The sequence below is a fragment of the Trichogramma pretiosum genome, unplaced genomic scaffold (genome assembly GCF_000599845.2).
Source record: "Trichogramma pretiosum strain Unisexual culture from Peru unplaced genomic scaffold, Tpre_2.0 scaffold44, whole genome shotgun sequence".
NCBI lineage: Eukaryota > Metazoa > Arthropoda > Insecta > Hymenoptera > Trichogrammatidae > Trichogramma > Trichogramma pretiosum.
Window position 1 is genome coordinate 501,358 of NW_019641632.1, and position 17,013 is coordinate 518,370.

The 17,013-nt window shown below is 42.0% G+C and overlaps 1 protein-coding gene across 2 annotated transcripts in view; it reads left to right on the forward strand.

The window, feature by feature from the left end:
- The window catches only part of LOC106652588, a 221,109-nt gene that overhangs the window by 160,673 nt on the left and 43,423 nt on the right, over positions 1–17,013 (forward strand). The gene's annotated exons all lie outside the window — the stretch shown is intronic.

Genomic DNA, 17,013 nt, shown 5'->3' on the forward strand with positions numbered 1-17,013 from the left:
TACAAAAGAATATTCCATAATTGTGTTCATTGTTTTATAATAGGGAAGTTCACCTTACCTTAAAGAAAAAACGTTTTTTGTCGTAGAAGTCTGCATCAATTTTAAAATTTAAAATAATTTTAACTTAAAACTTATTTTTCTTCAGATAAATTGTCCAAAAAGTTTTCGATGGGCATTTCACAAACGTAAACAACCATTTAGCTAAAGTTGCATTTGTAACAGCAGATTGTCTATTAAAATTTCATATCTAAAATTCTCCACAATAGTTGAGTTAATAATCTGTTTAAAAATTGACCGCAACTCATGGAGAAGAAATATTTTATTAAAATTAGTAAAAATTTTATCGAAAATTACACTTAGGAAATTGAGTAATTCAAAACTTTTTATTTTACAGCTATTGCAATGAAATAAAAACAAAACACAAAAGAAGAAAAAATAGAATATTTTGCAATGTCGTATAATATGAGTTTTATTCTGATAAATTTTATAAAAATTAAATTGTTATGTGTTTCAGTCCATTATAAATTTTTTTTGAACATTGTAGTTTATTTCGTACATAGTTTGTTAAGTACTTGCTTTTTTCAGTTTAAAAATAATTACTTTTCGTTGTTTTTCCCATTATTTTGATACTATTGTTGCTGTAACTTCAATGCATTTTGCATTTTTCATAAATTCTACCAACTTTTATTTATTGATTAACATTTTAAAAAGTGCATACATGCTATAAGTCCTAATTCATACGCGAGAGAAAAAACATTTTTTTATTTCCTCTTTTTGTTTCTAAATCTAATTCAAGAGAGCATTTCGTAGGATATGTGGACGATAAATTTTGGGTTATTTTTTATCTTTTACTCAGACACAAACGTTACACTATATGAACTCGTAGCACGCCGACTCATGGTGAATGTGTGTGTGAGTGTGTGTATAAGCACATAAAGTGGAATTCCGCGATCGGATACGCAAGCGTTAGCTTAATCTAGAAGTAGAAATAGAGAGAGAAAGAAAAAGAGTAAAGAAAGAAAAGTCCTGTTGGAGGCTAAGAGATAGAATTAGAAAAAAAACGCGCGAAAGGCGGGAATATGTGGGTCGAGTGATAAGCGAGAATATGTGTGTGTCGGTCCAGAAGAAAGAGCGTGAGGTTGAGAAACAAAAAAAAAGAAAGAAAGAAGAAAATTTTTGTGTGTTTCGAGATCGCTGAGAGGAAAAATTGTACTCATAGAGTCGTCCCAGAAACAGGATTGCGTCGTTGATTTGTTGAACATGCGATAAAAAATATCTTAATGTAAAATCATCCTCTGCGCATCGATTCGAGGCAACTTTATTCTCTCCCAGTTCTCTTGTATATTTCTCTGTACGCCGTATACCGCCTATATAATGCACGCGTAAAACAATTCGCAGCTGTTTCTCATTTCACACTTTTCCTCGCCAATTAAAACTTTTCTCATAATCTCGTCGCCATGCTAATAAGCTCATCCCACTGCCTCTGCTGCTGTTGCTGCTGCTACTATTTCTGCTGGTATAATCGATCAAAAACTCTATATATGCGTATAGCTCGCACCTACGAGTTATTTTCATCTAATTTCCCCTGGAAGTTGGGCAAGAAAGGAAAGAAATAAAAAAACATTAATTTCTAATTAAATCTACGCTCGCTGCATTACCGATTCGGAATATGCATGTATACGAGAGAGAGAGAGGGAGGCTCGCGAGCAAAAAGTCTTTGCCTCGACTCGTCGTTTCCTCTTTTTCTTCTTTTTTCTTTTTTTTTCTTTTTTTTGTCCAGTCTGGATGACTGGAGAATCGCTAAATTATCCGAGTAGCGTAAACTTGCCTTGGAATGTTCGGCGGCAGTCGCGGGACTCGCTCGCTCGACTAATTTACATTTGGTTTTCGCCACGCGCACTTAGAGCTCGTCGCTCGGGCTACAGTATACATAAATTTAAGCTCATATATACGTTTTGCGCGTATCTTACACTCGAGATCTTCTCTTCGTGTATGTACGTTTGAAAATGATAAACTTCGTAGTAACATCGACAATCCCTCTTAAACCGTCGTTTTTCCTCCCCCTTCTAAACGCTCTTCTTGTTCCTCTTTACCGCAGCATCCTGTTCGCCACCCTCTCTCTATTTCCATCTGTATTCGTCGTCATTGCTAGTCTCACGCTTTGCCTAGTTTATTCTCTGTATCCTTTATCCTGATATTTGCTGTTTTATTTTAATAGCAAATTGTATTCAACACGTTGTGGGTATAAAATTCAAAAAAATTAACTTTCTTTCCGCATCTCTGATATTTCGATTCTTCGGAAACTAATCGTTATCCAGCTGTAGGATTTGCATATTTATAATACACCTAAGAAAAGACATTAAAAAAGTTTAAACGAGCTACGTGGCAAACTTTTGTGTGGAACGCAACAAAAAAAATAAAGTAAAATTGTAAAAACTACCGTACACTCGCCGCATGATGTGCCTCGTGTTTATAAGAACTCATTGAAAATCAGACACGCTCGGTGCGCGGCGAGCTCGAGCTTTTTCAACTTTTGAAAAATAAAACTTTGTAGCTTGCATTATCACTAATATTAGCGTGTTAAGTTTTCTTAGCAGAGGGTCAAAAAAAAAAAAAAGGATGGAAATAGATGGACGGATGAGCCATGCATATTTTCTCGTGGCTCCGAGCTGTGCAGCAGCTTCGACGCGCCCAGTCATACGATGAACTTGCTGCGTCAGTGGGTTCTCTTTAGGGCTATAACTTCGATCGTTGTGCATCCCGTTGTTGCTTTCTCATCTTTGATCTCGGCTGGTAATAACACACCGTTGCAGAGCGATAGGGCTATGCAGTTACTAGCTCAGTATGGCTTGCGTTATCTCGTCTCAAAGCATATTTTAATATTTTTGACTGACGACAACTCAATGAAAATTTTAAAAGTACCTTTCACGATTTTGTCTTTCCTTTTTTTTCTGTTTTTGCACTTATTTTGTCGAGTAACCGGGAAGTGAAATAAAAACAAGTAAGTCAATGTGGTGCAAAGTTTATCTCGATTAATCTACTAAAATCTGATTTCAAATAAAATTTTTCGCAAATGGCAAAGCACACGTATGCACGTGCGTGTACGCTACATCACAGCTACACGAACAGCGGAGGAAAAGCACGCGCCGCAGCTGATACGGTCCATCGAGATTTCGATTCCCGATCGAGGATCGGAAGTTTGGGCGATCTTTTTTACTCCCACGCGCGTACACTCTTCGTTCTCTGTCACCGCGTTGTCGTCTTTTCTGCCCTGGGGACCCAGCAGAGCATATACTTGATCGACGCGAGCGCAGCAGGTATACACGCGCGCACACATGCACAGGAAGAAATTCTTTTTCATCTGGGTTTGATTCGACTTTACGACTTTATACACAGCGCTAGGTTTTTATTGGTTTCTCAAGCGGCGTAAATACATGATTTTTTGCATTGTCTGAAGGCAACATTTTCGACGTGTACGGAATAATTCGATTATCTCTTTCTCTCGCTCGCTCACTCACTCACTGTCTCTCTCTCCTTCTTTTTTTCGTAGTACTCGTGCGCGCACGCGAGAGAGAGAACTTGAATCGAGTCGCGCGTGTGCATTTGCGTACATGTATATTTACGTTTGAAAAAACACGAAAATGGATTCTTCGGTCGGATGCACAAAGAGAAGGATATTGTGTTTGTCTACTCGCGAGATGACATTTGCTTACCTCTACATTTTTCGTTGTTGTTGTTGTTGTTGTTGTTGCCGTTGCTGTTGCCGTTTTTCCAATATATATACGGCATCAAAACTAGCTAAAAAAAAAAAGATGCGCGAGAGGCCGAGATACGTGTCATATATATTTGAAGGCGCGCACACACCGAGTGCATGCGCCTCTGCTGAGCTTCGGTATCGGGTGACGATCGATTTGTTTCCCCATCTCGAGCTCTCTCTTGCGAGCGCAATCGAGAAGCGCGCACCGGGTTTTGAAGAGATAATCTGTGTGTATACATGCAGTAGCTGCAGCGATGAGTGCAAGGCCTCGGGTGCATTTTTTTCGTTGCTCTTCCCTCTGGGCGTGCCTGGGATGTATTTCCGATACATTTTCGACATTCTGCGAAAAAGCTGTATACGGCGTCACATAAATGCCTTTCGAGGAAATAAATGAGATTGCTGGCGCGCATTTAGCCAAAGTAGCCTCTCCCTCTCTAACTACCGGTCTTTGACACCCATGTCAACCGGACGAGTCGAGGTGGTGCGTCGCATCAAGCTCGTGCAACATTCCCCACATTTTATAACTCCCGCACACCTCCAATAGTCAACATGCGCGACGCTAGTGTATGTAGGAGTGTACGAGCGGCCGTAGCGCAGCGTGCCATATTTTAATATTCCTCAGCTACGTTCGCTCGACTTCTTCTTATTCTTTTTTTTGTTGTTCTTCTTCTTCTCCTGCTTCTCCTTTTCTCGAAAGGACTTGGTTTTTTACGTTGTAGTCTTTTTTTTCTATATACCATCCCTCTTTCTTTCTCGTACCATGCGGTTGCGCATAATAAGTCGAAAAATGCGAATTTGAGCAGTCAGCATCAATAATGAAAGGATAAATTTTCTTTCTTTCTTTCGAGCTATAGTACGTACAGCCGCGATTTTTTTCTCTTCTTTTCTCGTTGGAAAAATAGCTCGTCGAGCTCAAATCGAGTCAAGCATGTCGTGTACGTGGTTGTTCAATGCGAGATTCGCATCGTTATAGCATAGTCGACGCATAAAAGCGATTTCTATCGGTGAAATGTATGCTTAACCAGCGTCGCACATGTTCTATATATCGTACATATAGCAGTCGAACGTCGCACGCCGCGCTCCAACGACGTTCCAATGCGGTTTTCCGCATTCTCAAGATCGCGCGCGCTCGATTCACTACATGCGCGCGTACGTACGTACGGCACATAACGAAGAGGAAACTTATCTCGTCGTGTCGCGCTGGGAAATTAAATTTTCTCACCTGATCTCCCAACCGCATTGATGGGAAAAGCTCGACAAGGGAGAGAGAGAGAAAAAGAGGATACCAGAGAAAGATCTCATCGAACGACTCGATTTTATCCAACAATTATTTCTGTTTACATACGCGAAAGGTGTATTATATTCACGCACGCATCTATACGACGCGAGATAATGAAGTTACGCGTTATAAAATTTCGTCGATTCTCGCGCGCGAGCAGAAAAGAGCGAGCGAACGCGAGCAGTGAGAGAGAGTAAAAAAGCGTCTTTTCTCTCTTGAATGGGAAAAATCTTTGAACGCGGCCGACACCTAAACCAGAAACTTACTTTTTCAACCCCCAAAGATCAAACAAGGCAGAATCTTCTCTCTCTCTCTCTTTCTACGCTGTGCACTCACGCATCTCTCGGAGCTGAGCAAACTAAATTTCACACCGACTGCGCGTACGCACACACAAACACGCAAGATTCTATTCATACGATGCAAAAGAAAGCAAACTCAACGTACATGAGGCAAAGCTGTTTCTTTTTCATCATCTGTCTACGCAAGCTCGCGCGAGAGAGAAGAGCTATATATTTCTCGCGTAATCCTTGCAACTCGCGCGCGCGTGTGTGTACGCGGCGTATACTTACACGTAGGTAAGCGTGTCTCTCTCTCTCTCTCTCTAACACCCGAAGCATAAATAAAACATGGGGCGAGCGCGAGAATCACGATAAAATGCAGTTATACACGAATTTGAGATATTCCGAGTGGGCTCTTTCGCGAGCTTGGGTACGTTTACATAGAGGTCGTTGCGGGGGAGGGGGGGGGAGGGGGGCACCATAGAGTTAAAGCACGTGTGTGCACGCATGGGGGGAATCTCCCTCTGCGCACACATACGCGTGCAATCATTGAACGAGCCAAGTGCTAGTATTTTTCAAGCATGCACCTCTCGAGGTAATGGGATTGAATAGAGAGGAGAGAGAGAGTGAGAGAGAGAGAGAGCAACCGGAGCGAAGCTCGAGCCTGTCGTGCGCGCGCGCCTCGCGAAATAAAAGCTCGCGAAATTGTTATTAAGTCGAGCGCATAGAGCAGTGGTTATATACATACACCGTTTCAACGATATACGTATAGCGCATGAATGGAAAATAGAGGGAATCGCGCGCGCTCGCAAGAGGTCGATAATCTAGCGTATATACTGTATATAACTAAACGTGCGCGTAGAGAGGTCGGGAAATGGAGTCGAACACATTGTTGCATTGTACAATTTATATACCTGGAAATTCGTACGATTCTTCGCTCGGAGGAGGATCGTAAAGTATTTTCACGTTTCCGAGCTGTGCAGCCGGCAAGATAGTTGCGATATGTTATATATGTAGCGCTCGGCGCAACGCAGAAATTCCGCGCGTCGGATTCATCAAATTATTACATTATATAAATCTGTTCCAGTATCTATAACGAGTCTTGCCGCTTATTTTTACGTATTGACTTTCATAGAAACGCTTGCCATTGGTTGGTTTTTGGCGATTTTTCTGATAAGATTATGTTAGAAATTTTGAGCGCATATTAAACAACCGGAAAATGACATTTTATTGTCTCTGAATCGTGGCTAACTTTCGACCACTTTAAATAAGATGATATTACTTTAAACCTCCGCCGCTAGATGGCTAATACCTCTATCTATGTAAACTTGCAAGTGGCAATATCAAAATAATTCTATAAGTAGAGTAAGGTTTTGGAATAATTTCATTGTTTTTCCTTCCCTTTGAAATAATCTGGGGTATCTTTTGAATTTTGAAAAGATGGTGAGCATCTCTATGAGAAAAAGATCAAATTTAATTCATTTTATATATTTGCTTGAACCCCCTGTAGTCTATGAATTAAGCATTAATCATGCAATTAGCACTCGATCGCTGCAGCATCAACTATATACACTATACAGATGCTGTACACAAGCCTGTATACGCGTGCAATATGCTCTCTCTCTCTCTCTCTCTCTCGCTCGAGTATTATCCATCATCATTAGAGCGTAACGCCTGAGTAGTGCACACACCCAGGCGCGCGCACACATATGTGCGGTATTGTGGGCCGTGCGCTCGCGTGCGTGCAACATGTTACCTCGGCAGGGGCTGTTATACACATTATATAATACACACACACACACACACACACTCACACATATGCGAGCTTGCGCTCCTTGTTCTCAACTCAATCGAATAATAAACGCACATGTAGCACTGCAACGTGCAGTATTCGAGCGTTAGTGCGCGCGTTTATATGCAACGCAGTCATCAGTGTGCTTTGCAGTGCATCGACTCGACTGAACTTCATTCAATAATCTTATGCCAAACCACCACCAACCAACACCAACACCGCCATTACCGCTGCGCGTCGGGTATATTATTGAAATTCTATTTCGCAGATAAACGAGCAGTCGATACGAGAGAGATTGACTTTCCATCTTCGGATCCGACTGCGTGAGCGCGCAAGCTCGCTCGTATACTACTACTATATAAACGTGCATTGTAGCTCTTCTTATCGAGCGCATCTAAAACGAGGCACTCGATTTTCTTTCGGGGTTTTCCCTCGCACGCTGTAAACTCGGCATTTCCGGCGTGTTGCAGCCACGGGAAGCTTGCGCCGCGCGGCGCTGCATATATGCACACAACGTGTCAATCTTCGCGACCGAGAGGCGTGGTGCAACTCGTGCTCCATATTTACAGGCAAACGAATTCGCATTACAAGAGCTTGCGGAGAGAAGAAGCTGCGCGCCGCGCACCAGACTAAACTGCTGCAAACGGGTACAGTATTTAATTTCCGAGTGTAGCTTTTCACAAAATGATTTGATGCGCGCACAGCTGCGCGCGTATGTATAGTATATAGTGCAAAGGGCGGACCGCTGCTGCAAGGACTCGTTTTATCTACATGTAGCACTACGGAGAAATTTTGTATTTTCGATTGCACGGCGCTCGGAGTTGGAATTTTGCCCGCTTTTGCGACGACGACGACGACGACGACGACGCATTTATTTATGAAAGTAAGGTACGGCAAAATGTTATTTAGAGCTTTCCCTATATACTTGTTTGGTTGGGTATAAAATTGAGTTGTTGATACGCCAGGGCATTGCTGTTGCTGCTGCTGCCGCTTCTAAGCGTAAATGTTTATCGTTTCGCGCAGCATCCTCCGTAACCGTAGTGGTGCATGCACACGCATAAACACAAGCTTACACAGACACACTTATATTAATGTACCGTAGATTGAAAATAAATGCGAGAAGGGGGAGGGTTAAAACGAATTTCGCGTACTTACGTTCGAGTGTCGACTAGTTTATTATGCGCGTCGATGTGTTTACCATTATAATAGGCCAAAGGAATGTGCAAATTTATTGCGTGAAAGCTCGTATCTTTCATAATGATTATTTGAGAGGAAAAAAGAGACGAGCTCGTGTACAGTCCATGCCACAGCGCAATGAGCCATTGTCGCGCGCACGTGTGTGTGTGTGTGTGTGTGCGTTCATGATTTCAAAAAGATGTAAATTTGCGGACGTCAAAATTGAAAAGCTCCACACGCGCCCGCGTCTCTCCATATTCTACAGTCTGCGCGTATATGCATAATTTCTTTTTTCAACGCGCCCGCTCGTGCTTTGATCAACCCAGTGTACATATCGAAGAGTCAACTTACTCTCCTCTTCGCTCTTCGTATAAACTTCAAACAAACAAATTTTTCCTTTGCGTGGGTGTTGTTCTTTTTTTATTTTTTTTTTGTTTTTTTTTTTGACTTTCATTTTAATAAAAAAAAATCTTTTTTTTGCTCCTTTGTTGCGTGAATGAGCAAGCTAGCAGATCAAATGCGTGCGGGGCTATGTGTATAAAGCCAAGCCTGGGAAGCAGGAAAAAAGTTTGTTTGAGCTCGCGTGTGTAAAGTGACTGTCTATGCGCTCTATGAAACGTCGGTTTGTGGAATTTTCTTCCTCTTCTCCCTTTTTTTTCTGCTGCGAAGAAGAGCGAGCGAGCGTTCAGTGTTTGACAATTAACCCAATGCACGCGTATCTGCCTATCCTTCGTATACGCCGTGAGTCTTTTACAGCTTTGTTTCAATTTGCACACGATCGTTCGCATGGTACGCATTTTTTTTAATTTTATTGAGGTTTAATGGGTTTTTGTTTTCAAGATAACCTTTAGTTTTAATAATATTATAGTTTATTTTATTTTAATTTTCTATAATAAAAGGAGCATACTTTCATGAAAGCAATATTGCTTTCGTTTGTAGATCACAAAAAATCGTTTGATACGCAAAAGCCCGTTATTTTACGATAATTCTTTTTTCTCTACAAAATGAGAAATGTGATTGCTTTACAATTGCACTCATCAAACCTTAGGTAACTAAAGTTGACGCGTATTAAAACCATACCACGGCTATACAGCGGAACGAAACTGCGAGCACGATACAGCCCAGCCAACGTATCGTCGGTTATACACAAAACAAGGAGAAAGCGAGAGGGAATAAAAAAAAGCTTTGACTATTTTGCAGTGCACACACACAGGATGTTTCTGCGCGTCGAGGGCATACATATGCGTGTACCTGAGCGCGCGTATATACGTACGTACGCGCGTAATAAGATATAGCAAACCGATAGCAGCAGCAGCTCCGCACACGTATGTATCTCGTAAAATTGATATTTGTGCTCGCGTATCGCAAATTCATCGAATTTCACATCGAATCAGTATTACATGTAAGCGCGCACGCCTGCCTCCCGCGCCTGCCAGTGTATACATAGAGAGAGAGAAAGAGGAGCGAGGGATGCTGCCTCTGCCTGCAGTGAGCATCCACGATGCGTATGACACTCTACAACTGACATTTCAATAAATTGTATACAACTCAGCAGCGAGAGAGGGTATATAGAACGTATACATATACAACAACGTCTGCATATATGTGTGTACATATAGCGAGGTATCAGCCATCAGCCTATCATGCTTTATAGACACACGAAAAAATCGGCTCCCCGCGTATATAGCTGCTGCTGCTGCTGTTAGTGATTGAAACTGCCACGCGCTCGCCTCTATGGGTGGGTGGGTAAAATTCAAAAAGACATCCTATCTGATGTTGTCCGTTATCTCGAGCGCTCGACGCGATGCTCAAAGCTAATGGGACACAAATAAATACCAGCTCGATCATCTCTCTCCCTCCACCTTTTCCTCTGCATAAAATAAAATTTACATCGAGTAAAATACCTGCGCACGCGTAAGCGTCGAGTTATTTTTTCGTTCACCGTATCATCGTCGTCGAACATTTTTCGCGTGCATATAGCTACGCTGGAAAAATTGAAATTCCTTGTAAAACATAGCGCTCATCTTCGTCCCTCTTTATAAGCGCCGATTACTTGGAAAAATAAATCGCTCGACTCACTCACTCGCACTCGAGTTTTACAAAAGTCCTGTATATACTATACGACGACTATCGCGCAATCGTATATGGACTTTTCTGTCGCTCGTCCAGGCTCCATATATAGGTAGGCAACACACATCGATCAACGTCCAGCGCAGAAATTCACCCCTTGTCGCGACGTGCGCGTATACCACGAGCCTCGGCAGCAGCAGCAGCAGCGATATGTAACTATCCTTTTTGCGTATACGTACACGTATATGACTGGCTAGCCAAATGGAATCGAACACACATACAGAAAAAAAACCTTGAATTGATGGGCTATGTATAACAGCTCAATTAAGCCGTGGTTTTCCGACCCTAGTTTTTTCTCTTTCTCTTCTTTCATCGTGTACAGCTCTAAGTGGGAATGTCAGTCCAGCGAAGCAGTAACAAACCTGATGGATAAAGGAAAATTGGCGGAAAGCCTGAAAGCAGGCGTATACACACACGCGCGCGCGCGACAAAGCCAAGCTGCGGCGGAAATGAAGGAGGACTTTTACCAACGCGGCACATATTCGTTTGCAGAGGATAGTTTCGGGCTTTCTTTTTGTACATAACGCGATGTTTGCACGTATGTGTATAGCTACGGATACAACACGACGTCGCGTAGCACGAAACGCTTTAAAATTAACAACTTTGGCGTTGGCTAAATTGCGGAAAAATGACTTTGTTTCTCAGCTCGCCTCCAAAACTACGATAATCCGTCGCGCGACTGCTGTAAGCTCTTTGGCGGTGTAAAAAATTTTTAATATCAAACGCTGAATGCTAAAAACTGCTTGCTCGTTCGCGCGTTATATGTATGCAACATACGTATAAAAAGTACATTCCAACTAGATGTACACACTCTCGCGCAGCGGGAGAGAGACAGAAGGGCCTAAAAGGAGAGCGAGAGAGAAAGAGAGAGGATAAAAATTTCCCGCAATGTACCGGACGCGCGAGCGGGATGTAACACTTAATTAAAAGTTAACGAGCAGCGCACGCGAGGGGCCTTTTTAATTCGCGCAGACCATTAGAAGTCCATCGAAACGATAAAGTTCGCGCGGCTCGGCTCGGCTTGGCTCGGCTAGCCGTTGAAAGAGAAAGAGAGAGAGAGAGAGAGAGATACGTTTTACGTTTATAAAGCAGCCGAGGATCTGCGCCGCGCGCTAGCCGCGATTACTCTCATGGGGTGGTTGGTGCGACGACGTCGGGAGCTGTTCAATGTAAATGAACAATTTAAATTTCTATTGCAGCAGCAGCACGTTCTATATAAGTCCGCCGCTGCGCTGCTATTTCTGGCCTTTTCAAGGTCTCGCGAGCAGCGACCTTTTTTTCATTTTTACAATGCCTGAACTACGACGACGAAGCCAAAAAAAAAGAAATCCGGTGAAATAGCTTTTCGCGACCTACTTATTTGCTATTTAAACGGCGTACACAATTTTAGATTACCCCAGAGCGACTGAATTAAACTTATTTTTTTTGTTGTTGTTCATAAAGATTGCGAAACTCGCGACCAAGAATCTTTTGATCAACGTGCGCAAAAACGCAAATCATTTTTTATCAAAAAAATATATATTTTATACTGCGTTTGTACACGATATAAAAATTGCGCGCGTGTATAGCGGCAGCGCATGCCTCGGCTATATTCCTAGCTAAGCGTGACTTATATCTACGATATCCCCCTGCCGCAACTTCTTTACAGTACAATACTCCGGCACAGCGAGCGAGCGTAGCCGGAACATAAAACGAAGGAAAAAAATACATATATAACGGTAAATCGAAAGCTAGTAAAAAATATGGCGAAATAATGTTACCTGTCATATTTTGCTAAATTGTAAGTCAAGTACGCCGCTCGCCGAGCACGTACACGCGTGCAGCGCAGGCTCCTCCCGGGCTTTTTTCTTCGCCGCTTCATTCCTCCCGATACTTTTTCCCCTTTTATTTTTTTCCTCGCTCCTTTACCTTCTTTTTTTATCTACATCTTCATCTCAATGTTTTTCTTTTTTTCCTTCGTTTTCTTTCTCTTTCGTACTACTGCTTTCTTTAGCTCCTCGCTGTCATTGCGTCTCAATAAGAGCATTAGAATCAACTGCCGAGGCTCGCTCATTGCGTTGCAGTTATGGGAACGGTAAGGGACGCTCGACTTTTACGAGGATCATCAAAATTGCCATTCGATTGGTATTACATTTGCCGAGGAACTTTTATATACCCCTTCGCCGTGGAGGGGCCCTTATTTAGTTGTCCATTTTCGCAAATTCTATACGAGAAGTGATTTAAAAAAGTTTACTGTTTCATGTTCCACGCTAACTGGGTCCGAGCAAAAATTTTTCATCTCCCCGTCCTAATAATGTCAAATTCAATTGTATTAATAGCCGTGGCGTGTCAAAAGGAAAACCCATTTTTCAGTCTCTATAAAACGAGGGTGAGACCAAAAAAAAAATCCTTTCACTCACACGCCTGAATCTACCTCCGCGCACCACTTGCCACGACGACTATTGAAACAAAAATTATCGACTAATGCTTTTTATGCTCACGGGGGCCGCTCTCCTGGGCTGGGCTTGCGCGATTTATTCGATTCACGAGCAGCGGCAGCAGCCAAGCAGAAGCCAGCAGCGCGTCGAGTAATTAATTAGCAATTATATATCACCCCTCAGCCATTCAGCGTGAGCGCGCGCGACATTCCTAAGCACGAATAGTAGCGTATACATTGAAACTCGGCAATAACTTTCAGCTTTTTAAGTTGAAACTCCAATTTCAGCTAATTGCCAGGCGCGTGAGTGAAAGAGCGAGCGAGAGAGAAGCATTTCTGCAGCGATCATTTTCATTTCTTGTGCCATACGCTTGAATCAGCTCGAGAAGAAAGAGAGAAATCACTTTCTTAGACGAGCTCTCCGTGCGGCTCCTCCGTTCGCCCGCGTGCATTGAAAATTGCACAGTCAATTGCAGCAATTGGCACGACAATTATATTAAAAATTCTCTTTTTTTCGAGCTTGAAGCAATTTCGCTTCTTAAATTCATTCCCGCGCGTTTTAAAAGATGCGTTTCAATTAATAAATTTGAACTCCGCAGTAGCCCGACCAAAAAAAAAAAAAAAACAAATATAACGATGATAATAATCGGGATTTAGCATACGCATTTGGACGGGCGGGAAACAAGCGTCTGCTTACAAATGATACCTTTGGGGTAAATTTAGCAGCCTTATAAATACGGTCGAAGAAATGTGACAAGCTAAATAAGTAAGTTTACCTCGTCGCGAGCGAGCCAGCACGGGGTCCATTCCTTAATCAGTAGAAACGCGATTTTTTTTCTCTACTCTATACCTTTTTTTCTCTCTCTCTCTCTCTTTCTTCTTGCTCGCAGGAGAAGAGAAAATGCCGCGCGCCAAGTATATATATCCCATCCTCGTCCCTCGTCTCTCCACGGTCTTATTAAACGCAACATGCTTCCGGCAAACAATGCTTAATCGCTTCGTCTACTTAGTAACCTCGCGCATAATATCCTTCTCGCTCTTTCTCTCTTTCTCCCTGTCGCTTTTTCTTCTTGCCTCTTAATTATTCCACCCTTTATGAATTTCTCGACTGGCTGCTGCACCGCGCGTATATATATAGCGCACTGCGAGCGAGCCGCGCGTCGTGTTGCTCGCTTCTGCTTCACCTTGAAGAATTAGCTCAAGACAACAACAAAAAAATCCGCTATCGTTGCCTCCCGCCGTTGCGCTTTTCCCTTTTGAGGATAGCTTATAGCGCACAGCTACGTGTTTTGTTTCTTGCGTATAATAATAAAGTTTCGGTCCGAAAAATACTTTAGCCTTACGCATTGAAAAAATTGATCATTGAAAGAAGTTGCGAAGGGTGGAGGGAGGCAAATAGGAATGTATATAGGCAAAAGGAAGAGCGAAATAATTTACATTTCCAGAGCTTACTCTCGTTGACGCATTATTTCTCCTCTCTCTATCTCTGCCTCTCTCTCTGTTTCGCTTTTGAGTATTATAATGGGATATTGTACGGTATCACGTAGGCATATTTCAACGGCGTCGAAGAGAGAGTGAGCGCAGCGGTATAACAGCCATGGCGTTCACATGGAAATATTTCGAGAATTTCTGGATTTCCAAGATTTCAAAGCGGCAAAAGGGAGTTATATATAAACGCGTTGGAGCTTTCGGCGCGAGCATGACGTTCAAACAACAACAACAACAACAACAACAACCGCGAGCGAGATATGCATTTATATAGAATATACACCCCGTCGTGATGCCATTGTGGCAAACAACTGTCTTTTCTTTCTCCCTATGACTCGCACACGCGCATAAACCCATGCAACCAACTTATGAAGAGAGTAACCAACGCAAATCCGTTCATGCGTGCTTACACCGTAACGCACCGACAATGACAAAAGGCTTATAGTTGATAAGCTGCTGCTTTTTATTTCATTCAATTAAAATCAAACGACTTGATGACGAGCGAAAATTGACTCAATATCGTTGAATACGACCGGGGGCGATGCTCCATTTTTTAAATTTATTTTTTGTTCTATCTCAGAGAAAATGGGATAAAAAAAATTGGCACACAAAAGATATTTCTAAAGTTTCACTCCGTCGAGTGCTCCAGTAAACCGGCAACGAATCCGTCAATTTTTTGTTCTAACTTTTTTTCTGATGAATTTTTGTGTTTCAACGAGTACAAAAAAAATATAAGCGCCGAGATCAGGCGTATACGAGCACAAGCACGCGCGCGCGCGCGAGTGTGTATCGAATTTTTTTTGACAGCAACGTCGGTAGTATAATTCGAAGTGGAACAAAATCTCGCAACAACAAAGAGAGTCACAAAAAAAATCGAAAAAAAAATAGAAAAAAGCTGCACGCTCCGTGACTGTACTCGTTCTTTCGTAAGTGAGCGATAGATAATATGCGCCCATACACCGCATGTGTGTGTGTGTGCGTGGATGAGTGAAAAGAAAATAGACATTAATATCGGAAAAGAAAAGCGAGAAAACATGATGTATACCGTGGTGTATATATAGAAGAGCACGTGTTGTATAAAAGAATATAATGCGAAAAGAGAAGACGAGCATCCGTGCGATGGTCAGGCAGCAGCAGTGCACACCATGTGTTGATCCTTTGACAACGTATAGAATTCAATGGATGAACGATTTTTCTGGCTCGTCAAAACCCAGGACACGATATTTATATTTTTAAGCGCTTGTGCGTGATACGTATCGCCCGCAGCGCGTCGTGCTTTATATATTCGCGCAGCAGTCAACCGTGTCGGCGGTAGTGCGGTGACGGGCAAACTCTTTCGATACCTTTATTATTTACTAATTATTTTTCCGGAGCGGGGGTTAAACTTTCGCGAGCTGCAAAGTTATAACGCTTAATAACTGAACTTTTTTATACGGCGTAGCTAAAAAAAAAATAAATAAAAAATAAAAGGATGCAATATTGTGTACAACGCTGGATTGCGCAGTTTCTTGGGCGGAAAATAATCGAAAAATATATCAAGTTTCAACAAGCATCTAATTTACTTTTAAACGGGCTCAAAAATATTAAAAAAGCCTCAAGCCAACTGAGTTGCTGCTGATATATATACATGCTCACCGCGCGCGCGCTCGCTCGCTCGCTGGCAAGCTCTTAAACTTTCTTAATTTCTGAATCAATCAATCTTTTCTCGAGAAGGAAGAGAGAAGGAGCGGAGGAGAAGAAAAAAAAGGAAAAGTAGTAAAAGTCTTGGAGTGTATAAAAAAATGAAGTCTCAAACGTAGAGACTTATCTTAATTTTTCTTTTGCAATATCCAGGAGCCCGACCAACTTGTGATTCCGAATGAAAGCAAAAGGCTATATCCTTCTTCTTCTTTTTTTTACCTACTAGTCGCTCACCGCTAGTTCTTTTTTTTGTGTGTTTTTTAACAAAACTTGTAAAAGCCATAAGAACAAAGTTCCATGGTTTCTTCTGCTTTCTTTCTCTTGTGTTTCCTCAACCGGATACTTTTCTTTTACTCTTTCCCCTGCCTTTTTTTCCTACTTTTCCCTCTCCTTCGGAGACTTTTTTGTTCGCCCTAGGTTCTTTAAGTTTCTCAAGTTCAAGAACGTCTAGCAACTAGTCGAAAAGACTGCCTTATTAATCGTGACGATTTGGTTTTAACTATATTTTCCTTCATGTCCCTAACGTATAAAGATTATGTTACGGCCAAGTGTATTCCAGCAGCTGCATTAATCATCCGAGTCAATAATGTTAAATCTATAATTTCAAGCAAAATTAACAACTTTTGTGTCCGCTTTAACGTTGAGAATTTAATGAAGCTCGACCCATCGTATGCACCTATTCCGGCTATATATATAATTCACCGGGGACTAATGTGTTCGTTACAAACAACAAGTACGCCCTTAATTTAATCGACTTAGGTCAATTTATCGGCTTACACACGCGAAACACGGCTTTACGTTTTCTTGCCGTGGCGCCAGAGTACATCGTCGTCGTCGTCGTCGCACCGAAGCAGCAGCGTAGAATCGATATATTCTGCCAAACTGTATATCAGGCCAGCCCCAACTTCATTAAATTTGGATTAATATACTTTTGATCATCGCGTGCCACAAGCAATATTTACTCAATAAAGATAAATATAAACGTTCGAGTCTTTAAACTTATTTTATACTTATAAT